Source organism: Arachis ipaensis, chromosome B04 (genome assembly GCF_000816755.2).
Source record: "Arachis ipaensis cultivar K30076 chromosome B04, Araip1.1, whole genome shotgun sequence".
NCBI classification, from domain to species: Eukaryota; Viridiplantae; Streptophyta; class Magnoliopsida; order Fabales; family Fabaceae; genus Arachis; species Arachis ipaensis.
Genome location: NC_029788.2, coordinates 11,898,935 through 11,912,139, shown reverse-complemented (window position 1 = coordinate 11,912,139; position 13,205 = coordinate 11,898,935). Strand labels below are relative to the sequence as shown.

General features: G+C 33.4%; 1 long non-coding RNA gene across 1 annotated transcript; it reads right to left on the bottom strand.

Annotated features, from left to right (window-relative positions):
• Positions 7,292-9,560, bottom strand: LOC110270908. Its single transcript, XR_002360674.1, has 3 exons — positions 9,507-9,560; positions 9,279-9,394; positions 7,292-7,343 (listed from the first exon to the last, which is right to left on the bottom strand). It is a non-coding gene; the product is annotated as an uncharacterized LOC110270908 (long non-coding RNA).

Genomic DNA, 13,205 nt, shown 5'->3' with positions numbered 1-13,205 from the left:
ATTACTATTTAATTTTTCAAAAATTCGGAGTGTTATATTTTTTGTGTGTAAAACTCCTATAAATATAGATATAATTTTTTGCTAGCTAAATACTGACAAAAAATGATAAATTTTGTTGGCTATGTAGCATTATTCATAATTAGATTAATCTCTACATACAAGTATTTTGTACTTACAAGCTTTACAAGTCTGAAGAGAATGAACCCCTAAACGCGCTGCTTATGTTACGGGCCTTGTTAACAAACTTTTAAATCAATTCAAATCAATTAACGCACAAATATATAACTTCCATTTTTCAAAAGATTTCGTTTCTTTTTTCGAATTTCTCGCTAAATTTGTTGGATCTCCTTCGTGCGTTCTCTCTTTGCTTCGTTTTTTTTCGATTTTCATGGTTTCTGAAATCAAGCTTTGAAATCGTTTTAAAGATAATGGAACTTAAGAAATACACCCAAACGATTACAGAAATACACCCAAACGGTTACAGAGATACATCCAAACAGTTACAGAAAAGATTACAAAAATACACCCAAACAGTTACAGAAATACACCCAAAAAATTACAAAAATACCCCCAAAGGATTTAAGAAATACACCTAAAACAGTGGGAGACAGTATATTTCTTCTTGAAATCTTTTAATGTTTTGCTGGTTAAGGATGAAGCACATGGCAGAGACAATCGAGAAGAAAAACCTAGAAGAACAGTAAAACAGTACCTTGAATAATGTTTCTTCGTTTTTTCTGGTGATTTTTTTATGGAGATTTGTATCTTTTCTTCTTGATTTCTTCTACTCTTCGCGAGGAGTTGGAACGTGTCTGCAGAATCGTAGTTTGTTTCGAATGTCTCTTGAATTTGCATTTTAATTGAGGAAGAAGAGGAAGAGTGAACGTGTTGTGGAAGGTGATTAAGGTGCGTGTTTTTTCTTGGACTTGGAGCAACTTGTATAGCTTGTAAGCCAAAAAAACTTGTACGTATAGTAGACCTCTTCGTAATTAAATAGGGAGTTAAAATCTGATAGGTGTTAGTTTCTTAAAAAATTGGAAAGTGGGTTTAATAAAATTAATGTAATTGATTTATTACATTTAAAAACTAGTTAAAAATTGCTAACTTATTAGTTAAATAACATATTTCTAATTTTACAATTCTTTTAAAAAATAATATTACAATAATAAATTTGTTTAAGATATTCCAGTACTTGTTTCCATATCAGCATGCATGCCATAATATGTCCCCTCTAGTTTATGTAAAAGGCAGAGGTCGTACGTCTTCATTGGCAACGATATAACTATTATGTTTCTCTTTTCTTAATATATAAAAATATAATATATACCCATTTGTTAAGAATTATGACAGATAAATGAATAAAATCATAATTGAATAAAAAAATAACTTGAGCAATAGAACACATTCACCATTTCGTTTTTTTACTACAACGTTAGATCACCATTTAGTTGACCTTATTTCTAATAAAGTATTTAGAAGAGATATAGAGATTAAGCAATATAAATTATAAGACAAAAACTAAAAGATAAAGACTAAATTAAATTTTTTGTATTATGTTTAGCGTGAAGTATTTAATATTCTATTTAGTGGGAATAGGTGCAGTGGTGAGGAGAAGGAGTAGTGATAGAATGGAGGTGAGGTTTGAGAAATGAGAATGGTAGAAAGTGTAGAATTAAAATTTGAAAATTTAGATTGATGATGGTATTTTTGAAAATAAATGTTAAAAAAAGTTTTTGTCCATTATTAGGGATTTCAGTCTCCTCTATCTCTACTTTTTGAGGTACTGAAAGAACTGAAATTTTGTATTATGAAACTGAAATCACTACAAAAATATGGGTGATTAGCTACCACAAAAAGAGTCGTAAAATAATCGCTAATTTGACACAAAATATAATTTGTGACGGATTAGCTACCGCCTAGCAACTAATTCTTTCCTCACTAATTACAAGTCGCAGATCAGTGAGGCAAACACAATAGTCGTTAATTCATCGGAAAGTTTTTTAGCTACCGAAAAGATAGTCGCAAATCCGTCACTAAAGTAAAAGCTAATTCCATAGAAGAAATAGACTAAAAGGTAGTCGCTAATTAGCAACAAACTCTACTGCAACAGAATCATCGCTAATTCCAAGCTAACTTCGTAGACAAAATGGAATGTTTAGTTGACGCTAATTAGCAAGGAATTTTCCGAACCTAATTCGTCACAAGTTGTCCGCTAATATGATCGTAAATCTGTCACATTTTGTAGCAAATCTATAACTAATCTTTGAAAATTCTTAATCAAATTTGTAGGAATTTTGTCGCTAAACCGAAGCTATTCTAAATGAGAAAGTGTAACACCCTAACTATCAAAGTTTACGCTTCCGGCTGCGCTACTCTGATAGCTTTGGTGTTACGACGACTCTAAAAGTATTTAATACTAAAATATGAGCCTGTTTAAAACTTTAAACCGTATAACCGCTCCAAAATACTTTTTGATAGGTAATATACATCCATACATACAATACAACTTACAAAACTCACAAAAAATACATACATACATATATATATATATATATATATATATATATATATATATATATATATATAGTTTTACAAGCATTAACTAATACAATTCCTATCCCTCTTACAGAATGTATAAAGATAAAGGCGAGGGAACAATAAATAATAACTAAAGCAATACAAAACATCACAACAACAATAACTAGGTAAACTCTTCGTGACTTCTGCGTCCATATCCTAAAAAGGGAAATTTGTAGGGGGATGAGAACATCATCCTCGAAAGGGTTCTCAGTAGAGGGTTTTTGAGAATTACTATAATAGGATACGTGAAGGTAAACCGTTATAGTGATTAATAATAGTCTTATGCATCTTTCCGAAACCAAAGGTTTAATATCAAAATCTAAAATCCTCTCTGAAAGAGAAAGCTATTAATTCCTCAATAAAATAAACCAAAAGCCTTTTTGAAAGTTTTCCTTACACAGTATGAATGACCAAGCTGTTCCACGCATAGGTTCATTAAGTCTATGTTAAACCAATTTAGTTTTTCATACTTTTCTAAGCCAAAAATACAAACCAAACACGGCCTTCGGCCCATCTCATGATCAGTCACGGTCCTAGGCCCAAATAAATCAATCCACAACCAATCCATCACAATCCAACAAAGTTTTAGTCGCAAACACAAGTAGGAAAGCTCAAGCACAAACAAGCAGTTACATCAAGTAGAACAATTAACAGTTGAACACAATTAATCACATAGGCAAACCAAGTACAATATGCACACCCACACACAATGTCACATAGATGCATATGATGAATGCCTGTTCTAGTGGCTGATGAGTCTCATCTGTTGGTTATAAAGCCAACCCGACAAGTCCTGGTAGCTAACCATTGGACTGTCCCTCTGTCGTGCATCCCCAACTCGAGTTATTCACAATCATAATTATAATCACACAACACCCACACTGGTGTTTATCCACGGGGGCGAGCTCATCCGGAACTTTCACAGTGTCCGGCCACACTTACGACATAAGGTCAGCAGAGTATCGAGTCTCAACCTGGAGCACGTGGTGGCTAGCCACTGCTTCTACCCAGGGAAACTCGTATCTCAGATAATTGGAAGGGCAACAATCACTTTATCAACTCAATAATCATCCATATTCATACTCAGCCATCCGGCTCATAAGATATTCCACGATCAGCCATAATTCATTATCATATACGGTCATTCTGGCTCATAACATATTCCATTTCCACTCTCCAACATCATAAAACTCATAAAATCATCATTCAAGCCATAAATCACTTTTCTCAAATCACTTTTCTTTGAAATCAAACTCGCTTCATCCCAGCCTTAACTTCAAAAATACACATTTCTCAAATCACTTCAAACTTATAAGCCATCTTTCTCAAAAGAAATTTTCTCCTTCAAAACAAGTCACATTTCCACAACATCCTTCTAAAACTTCCAAACAATTCAGCAACTAGGCCAAATTAAAATCTCTTTTGAAAGATCAAAAAATCAGTCATCCTAAAACTGAATTCGGTAATAGAAATTTCTCAGCAGAGTCTTAATACTTTAGGGAAGGACAACCTATCTCAATTTCTTAAAATATTCATTGAAACTCTTAAAATCATAGATTCTTGGTTTAATTAAAAAGAAACATAACTTATTATAAAACCGAATCATATAAAGTCACAAGTCCCAATCCAATCCAAAACCAATTCACTTGAAATGGAACCAATCCATTTAAATCAAAACCACTTTCAGGTTCCTTCTTAAAACCAATTCTCTGACTTCCTCCAAAATGTCACAAACGCAATTATTCAATCAAAAGTCCAATTTCCTTTAAAATCACTAAAAGCTCCTTTGGACAAAATCCTTAGGTATAACTGAAAGCATAAGCCCTTTTTATATTTAAAATCAATATTAGAACATAGTACTTTTCTTCAGTGATTCAAAATGGTAAAGTAATTCCTTTCTAATTAAATCGAAATCAAGACATATAGTTTTCTTAAATAAATTAAACTCGAAAACATAACTATTTTCTTAATAAATCAAATTATACAATTTCTCAAATCCAAGCCTTTCTAAATAACTTTTCAGACAAAGTCTAAGATTTTTATAGAAATTTTGGCAGCACCTCCCCCAAAACTTGGACTTTGCCACCCTTTTCGAGTCCCAACCAAAGCATTCCACAATCCTTTTCAACGATTCAAAACCCAAAATCAGTTCAAAATCAAGCTGGATCCAAAAGTGCATTTCCATTTTCATATTTCAAGAAAACCAAATTAAACTCAAATCAATTTCCAACGGATTAAACTTTATTTCAAAGCTTTAAAGAAGCAACTTTAAAGAAACATTTCAAAACCGTCCGTTTCACAAAACCAAATAATGATCGAACCAACCAAGCATTCATATTCATCCAAGACAATCAACATTACATAAGACTTATTTCAATCACTCAAAGATACATTTTTACCACATAATATCCATATATAATAATTCCAATTTATAAAATATGCTTTTCTAAAAAGGCCCCTACCTCGACACATTGAAACCATAACCCAAGCGTGTCAACTGAACTCTTTTCGCTTAGCCCAAAATCTGCGGCAACCGAAGCCTCAGCTCCGCTTGCTTTCACAATAGCAGAAACAGCCTCAATCGCTACATGTACGCTCGGTTACTAATTCCTAACACATTAATATCGCAAAGACTTTAATAGATATAACAAGACATTAACGCGAAGGTTTTCAAAACGTAAAATACTTACTGTCATACAAAAACAAAATAGTGACGGCCTCTGAACCGGTTTGGCGGCAGCCCCAGCATCCACCTCAAGTGGCCGTGGCAACCCGACTCCGGCGACGGTGACTGAAACCAACATGTAGCGACAATAAAACTCCCGGAATCTCAAAAGAAACGAAAACCAAACTCAAAACCCTTACCGACAGTGGATCTCGACGGCGGCAGAGGCATTTTTCAGCGGTCTTAATTAAATATAATAGATCATAAATGAATAACTTTTCAAAAATCCGGGGTCTTACAAAAAGTAGAGTTATGAAGTAGTCGCTAATTTGCTAGGAAATAATATGTATTTAATTAGTTGAACTACTATCACAAATGTCATCGCAAATTCTTTTTAACCTAGTACAAATCAATAAGTATCTCACACTACAAGAAAAATTGAATTGTGTCACGCTTTTAGCATGCCAAAAATGCAAAAAAATGTAGCGACGGAATAGTGACAATAATATCCCTCACTACTTCACTTTTTTTCGATTGAACCCCTAAGTGACTGATTTGCTAGAACATTGTCACTCGCTAATTAATTAATTTGTGATAAATTAGAAAGGAAATTTTTCTCACTCTTTTTTTAGCTACAAAAATCAATTTGCGAGAAATAAACTTACTCGTAAATCTCTCGCTAATCAGTCGCTTTTCTCAAGTTCGGATATTTTATGACCGTTTATTAATTTTGTCGTTAGTGCGTCACTAATTCCTCACAAGTTAGTGACAGATTGTGACAAAAAATATTTCTCGCAAAAATCCATCGCTAATTTGTCAAATTCTTGTAGTGAATTTTAGTTCCAATCTTTAACCATCAAACACAATATTGAGTACTAATCTTTCAATTTCAATTTCAGTCTCTTAAAACAAACACTACCTAAAAGATCATTTCAAATAAACTATTATTTTGTATCCATGAAAATTTAGAACGTTGATAAATCTACTAAAAAAATAAAACTAACATTTTACTCAAGAAAAATAAACTCTAGTGAACAAAATTATTTGTACCCTAAAATATTATCCAAAATTTTTATATTATCCTTTTTTAATTATCAATTTTTTACTGAATTTTTACATCTAGACCATCAAATATTGAAAAACCATCAACAAAAAATCTACACCTTAACACATAAAAGCCAACCTATAAAAGATATATCTCAAATAACATAACACACTCCTTAACCAATAACCAAAATAACTCATCAATTCAATATCATAGACAATAACAATAATAAGTAAACAACATTCTCGAATTATTAATTACATCATTTAAAGTCTATTAACTAACTAGCATCACAACTACAATGAAATAATCACTCTTCAGACATACATTTACCATCTTCATCCTCTCCTATATTTGTTTCTCCACCTTCTAGTTGAGGAATCACAATTTTAAAATTAAGCTTTTTCATCATTTGTTGAAGCAAACGGTTATTGAGTTCAAATCTTTTTTCTGTCTTTTTCAACCTAATTTTCAAGTCATCGTTCTCTTCTTGCATTTTCTTCATTATTTCTTCATGTTCTGACCTTCGCAACCAATCGGATGGCTGAGAGCTGGCGTCACGATAACTAGGTCTTTTCTCAACTGTAATGGATTCTATTCCAAGTCCATAAATTCTTCCTTTTTTAACTTCGGCTATTTCACACCACACATTCATCTTATTTGGTGTATTACTTTCTGTAACACCCTAACTACCAAAGCTCACGCTTCCGGCTGCGCGACTCTGATAGCTTGGACATTACGACGACACTTATACTATTTAATACTAAAATATGAGCCTGTTTAAAACTTTAAACCGTAATACTGCTCCCAAAAATACTTTCGTTCGATAACGTACATCCATAAATACCATACAACTTACAACTCATAAAGAGTACATCCATATATATACATAAATATATATAAATAACTTTACAAGCATTAGCCAATACAATTCCTATCCCTTTTACAGAATATATCAAGATAATGGCGAGGGTTCAATAAACCATAACTAAAGCAAGACAGAGCATCTCAACAACAACTAAATAAACTCTTCGTGACTTCTGCGCCCATATCCTGAAAGGGGAAAAATGTAAGGGGGTGAGAACATCATCCTCGAAAGGGTTCTCAGTAGAGGGTTTTGGGAATTACTGTAATAGGATACGTGAAGATAAACCGTACTAGTGATTAATAACCGTCTTATGCCTCCTTTTCAAAAACAACGGTTTACAATAAAAGTAAAGTCTGAAAAATCTTTTCTGAAAGAAGAACTGTTCAATTCTCAAAAACTCAAAAGCCTTTCAAAACGGTTTATCTATGCGGAACCAAAATAGCCTTTCATATTTTATTCCAAATCAGAAACACAAAACCGAAATCAACCATCGGTTCATCTCATTTCAACCACGGCCCTAGACCCAAACAATCCAGCTAACAACCAATCACCACAATCCAACCGGGTCCCAGTTGCAAACACAGATAGGAAGTTCAAGCACAAACAAACGGTTACAGCAAGTAGGACAAGTAGCAGTTAATCTCAAATAGTCACGAAGGCAAACCAAGTACAATATGCACACCCAAATAATGTCACATAAATGCATATGATGCATGCCTGTTCCTAATGGCTGATGATATCATCTGTCGGTTATATAGCCAACCCGACACGTCCTGGTAGCTAACCATGGACAGAAACACCCATCGCGGAGCAAGTAGGTTTGAGCTACAACCCCATCGCTACTACCCGCTCAACCCAGAGCCAGTGGAATAACCACTACTGCGGCTACTACCCAGGCGGGTGTTTAAAAGCTCAACCTGGAGCGAGTGGAATCACCACTACTACCGCTACTACCCAGGCATCACAGTCTCTAATCTGGAGCAAGAAATCTCTTTGAGATATTCAAAATCACCCATCCAACAATGGGATTTTATAACAAAAGTTTCTCGGCAGAGTCCCAAGTCTTTAGGGAAGGTCAACCTATATCAATTCCTTAAAATTCATTAAAACTCTTAAAATCATGGATTCTCGGTTCAAGTAAATAAAACTGAATTTATTATGAAACCGACCATACAAAATCACAAGTTCCAACCCGGTCCAAAAATTAACTCACTTGAAAAGGAACCTGTTCATTTGAATCAAACCACTTTCAGGTTTCTTTTTGGAACCCATTTTTCTAACTCTTCCAAAATGCCTCAAACTTAATTACTCAATCAAAAGTCTATATTCCTTTGAAATCACTAAAAGCTCCTTTTTATATTGAAATCAATATTAGAGCGTCATTCTTTCCTTCAGTGATTCAAACGGTAAAAATAGTTCATTTCTAAATAAGTCAAACTCAAGGCATAAAGTTCACTAAATAAATTAAGCTTGAAAATATAAATATTCTCTTAATAAATCAAATAATACAACTTCTCAAATCCAATCCTTTTTAAATAACTTTTTAAACAAGACTAGGATTTTGTAGAAATTTCGGCAACACCTCCCCTAAAACTTGGACTTTTGCCACCCAGTTCGGGTCCCAACTAAACCGTTTCTCATTCCTTTTCAACAGCTCAAAACTAGAAATCAATTCAAAGCAAGCTAAATCCAACAGTCGCCTCAGTGGCATATCTCAAGAAAACCATTTCAAAGTCAACTCAATATCAACCGATTTAACTCATTTCCAAAGCTTTAAAGAAACGGTTCAGTAACAAATCATTTGTCCAAGATCAAGTCAATTAAAGTAAACCAGGCTGAATTCAAAAGTGCATTCGACTTTTCACATCATCAAATAATTGACTCAAATCAAATCAATCCTCAACGGATTAAACTCAGATTTCAAATCTTTAAAGAATCACTTCAAAACATTACATTTCACAAAGCCGCACAACAATTCAGCCAAGCAAACATCTATAATCATTCGAGTCAATCAAATAATACATAAGGCAGATACAATCACTAAATACACCATATCTCACGTCAGTATCCATATGTAATAATTCCAATAATAAACTATAGTTTTCGGAAAGTGCCCCTACCTCAAAACCCAAATTCCATAACTCAAACGCGTCACAGAGTCCTTTTCACCTCAACCCGAAATCATCAACAACCGCAACCTCAGCTTCAAGCCACATCCGCAATAACCATAGTGACACTAATCGCAACATACAATAATCAGGACTCGACCCCACGTTACCAAGACTCATATTCATTAACCAAACACAACAGAATACTAACGCGAGGCTTTCCGAAACATAAATACTTACTGAACTAGCAAAACGAAGCAGCTGCGATTTCGAATCAACCCGGCAGTAGCTCCGGTAGCGGCCAGAAGCTCCGGTGGATCAACTATGATAACCACGCAACATCAAAACCTTCTCGAAATCCAAAAAGGACAGAAACCACAAATTAAAATCCTTACCGACAGAGCATTTTTCGACGGCAGAGACAGTTTCCTCCACTCTCATCCATAATCAACCACGATGGGGGTGGAAACCGGCAGAGACGGCGGTGGTTCTGACGGAGGCGACACCGGTGACGCGAACAGCGGTTGGGCGCGGTGGCTGGACCCGAGCTGTCACGGATCTGTTCTCAGCGGCCAGTCATGCGACAGCCGTAGCATCAACGGCAGCGAAACTCCAATGGTGGCAGGAACTACCCTCCTCCTCCTTACCCGCTCTGATCTCCCTCTCTCCGGTGGCGGTGAGGCCCCAACAGCGCCGGCACGGCTCATTCACTCCTCCCTGTCGCGTTCATCTCTTCTCCCTTAACTCAGCTCGCGAACAGAGTAGATCCAAGGTGTGATGATGGCACGGCGACGCGGCAACGTGAGCTTGCAGCTGCAGCGCCCAGGTGTGACGGCGACGGCGCAAGACAGCACCCTCTCCTCCTCTTCTCGCGCCAACTTCGATGGATCAACAGTAGTGGAGGCGGCGCGAGTTCTCCCTCTTCTCCATGGCACAGTGGCGGTGGCGACGTGGCGGCGTGAAGGTGGTGGCTTCAGGCCGGCAGAAGCGCGCGATGGAGGTGGCAGCAAAGGCCCCCTCCCCTCCTTCTCCTCCAATCTCCTTTACTCCCCCTTAGATCTCTCTTTCTTTCTTTGTTTTCTGTTTCTTTGTTCATGAAGGAAGGGGAAACCGTGGGTGAAAGGGGAGACAAGGCATGGTTTCAGCTGCTGGGATGAAGGCTTTAGGGTTTTATTATTTTGAAAGTTAGGGTTAGGGGCAAATTGGTAATTTCAAATGAAATTGGGGATAATGTAGTAATTGAAATCTAAATTAAATCCAACACTAATTATATATAGAAAAATATTATTTGCTCATCAATCTTACAAATTATTTTCCATAAAATGCCCAAATCAGAATAATTAGAAATAATATAATTAATCCCTTTATTTTCCAGAGTAACAGTATTAATATTTAAAATATTAATTATTTAATCCAAATCATATAAAAATCCTTATTATTTCACAACTACCAACTTTATAATTCAAATATAGAAAATAATCCAATAATTATAAAATTGGGTAATAATCATAACTTATCTCAAATTCAATAAATCAAAACTTGCCTTAATTACCTTTAATAAAATAATTTCTGAAATTAAGACTATAAATAACCATATAATTTGAGACTTTATCATAAAAAGATTTTTCAAAGGTTCTGGGTCTTACATTTCCTTTTTCATATGCTTTTTGCATAGCCCGTTTTATAGCATTCTTAAATTCATCCTACCAATATCAAAATCAGATTAATTATTATACGAGACAATAAAAAGAATAAAAATTATCATTATGCAGACAAAAACCACGCACGATATACATCACATAATATGATATATAAGCACAATCTTATCCCTTTTTTTTAATAACAACGGTACTAGCTAGTGAAACCATACACGCAGTAAATTAAAGTATATGTGAAGTGTTTCTTTAAAAAAATATATTTATAATTATTATTTTATAAAATATTTATAATAATAATTATTATATATATCTTTTGTTTATTTTTTTAAATAAAAAATTATATACTTTTATTAATTATCCCGTATAATGTACGGAAACATACACTAGTTCTACATAATTTTAAACTAACTGGTTTACTTATTATCATCATCATACAATAAAAAATGTGTCAGCAAGATCACACCTTGCATTAAGTCATTAACTTCAATAACCAATTTTTTAACTTACAAAAAGCTTAATCTCAATTTGCTCAGCAATACAACGTAGATAAAATGTTTTAAATAATTGCAGAATCAAAGTAAAGTGAGAATTTTAACATGGATGAAGGTAAATTTTTTAAAAAGGATTAAATATTACAAATTAGATTTAAGTATTATTAATTTTTATTTTTTAAATAAATCAATTATATTAATAAAAGCATGCCCCCATAAACTCTTATTATAAAAACACTACAGTATTGAAGCTAATTACATGTATTTGTCTATCAAATGCAATATTATTTAATACATACCAAAGAATTTTTTTGTATTTTTTATTCACTATTTTTGCATCATATTGTGGTGCACTACAAAAGTTACATTCCTTTAAGTCTTTGCAATTTTTAGCATAGAACAACGTGCAACCATTAACGCAACAATCAATATTTACTGAAGTAAACCTGAGTTTAGAAACTATTTTTTTAATTTCATAGAAGTTTTTTTTTTGGATTATATTATCTCTCATGAGTTGAAGCCGTTGATCAATAGATCGCTAAAAAATATTTCTTTTAGATTTAGTCAAGTGCAGTCGACTTGAAGTTGATAGTTGAGAGCCGTTAGATAAAAATTTTAGTCAAATAAGTCAAATCATCTAACAGCTTTCAATTATCAACTTCACGTGAAGTCGACTGCACCTGAGTTTTCACCTTATTTATTTATAATACCTATTCATAAAAATGTTATTATTTTTTCCTAACCAAATTGTTTATTTATAGTAAATATCAAGTTAGAGGATATCCAGGAGAATTGTTAGTAGGGCTATCATATGAGTAGGTAGGTCGAGTTTGAACCACCTTATCATAAAGGCGAGTTAAAATAAAATGAAATGAAAATGATTATTTTGTATATTGTTTCTGGAGTAGAGATGAATATTAAAATATAACTTAACTATTTGTATTTTTTTTTATCTGAATTGAGATATTTACTTTGTGAAAGATTTATATGTTGATTAATCAGTTTTGATGATATATTGTGTTGATTTTTGAAATTTTTTTGTGTTACTATAAAGATTGATTATATATTTATTATTTTGATAGTGAAAGATTTGATTATTGGATTAGGTCCCGTAAATTTTTTATCTTTTTTTTATGAATTTTTCTACAATAAAAAATCAAGTGTTTAATATTTTAATTTCTGTCATTATTGTATTTGCTGCTTAGAGTTGTCCAAATTATGAAAAAGTTATTTTGATACTGTAATTTTACTGTTAGACAAGTTCTTATCTTAACTTTAATTTTTTCCAACAATTATATAACTTTCCATTCAGGAAAAAAAGATAGTTGGACGTCACGTGTTTCACTGGTATCATCATATCTTCGAACCAAAAATGTTCGTATGTTTTTATAATTAATGATACTTATTGTATATCTATAAGTGATCTTATCATTTTTATATAAATTTCATTATTAAAATTAAACAAGTAGTTTGACTGGGTGCGTGAGGAGTTTGGTGGATGACAATGGAATCTACCACCATATATGAGTCTGGTGGTCTTAATTAATTGACTATATCAGATGAGTTTAATTAGTAGATGAATTTACTAAGACTAAGATGGTGGCAACCATATTTTATTAAGATATATAACATGTTAGGCAAAACATATTTGACTAAGATATTCTACTATTTATGTCCACATCAGCATGCAATAATACATCCCAACTAGTGTATGTATAGTAAGAAGCATATGCTGTTATCATATTCTTCATTGGCAACTATATAAATATTATTATGTTGTTCTTTTCTAT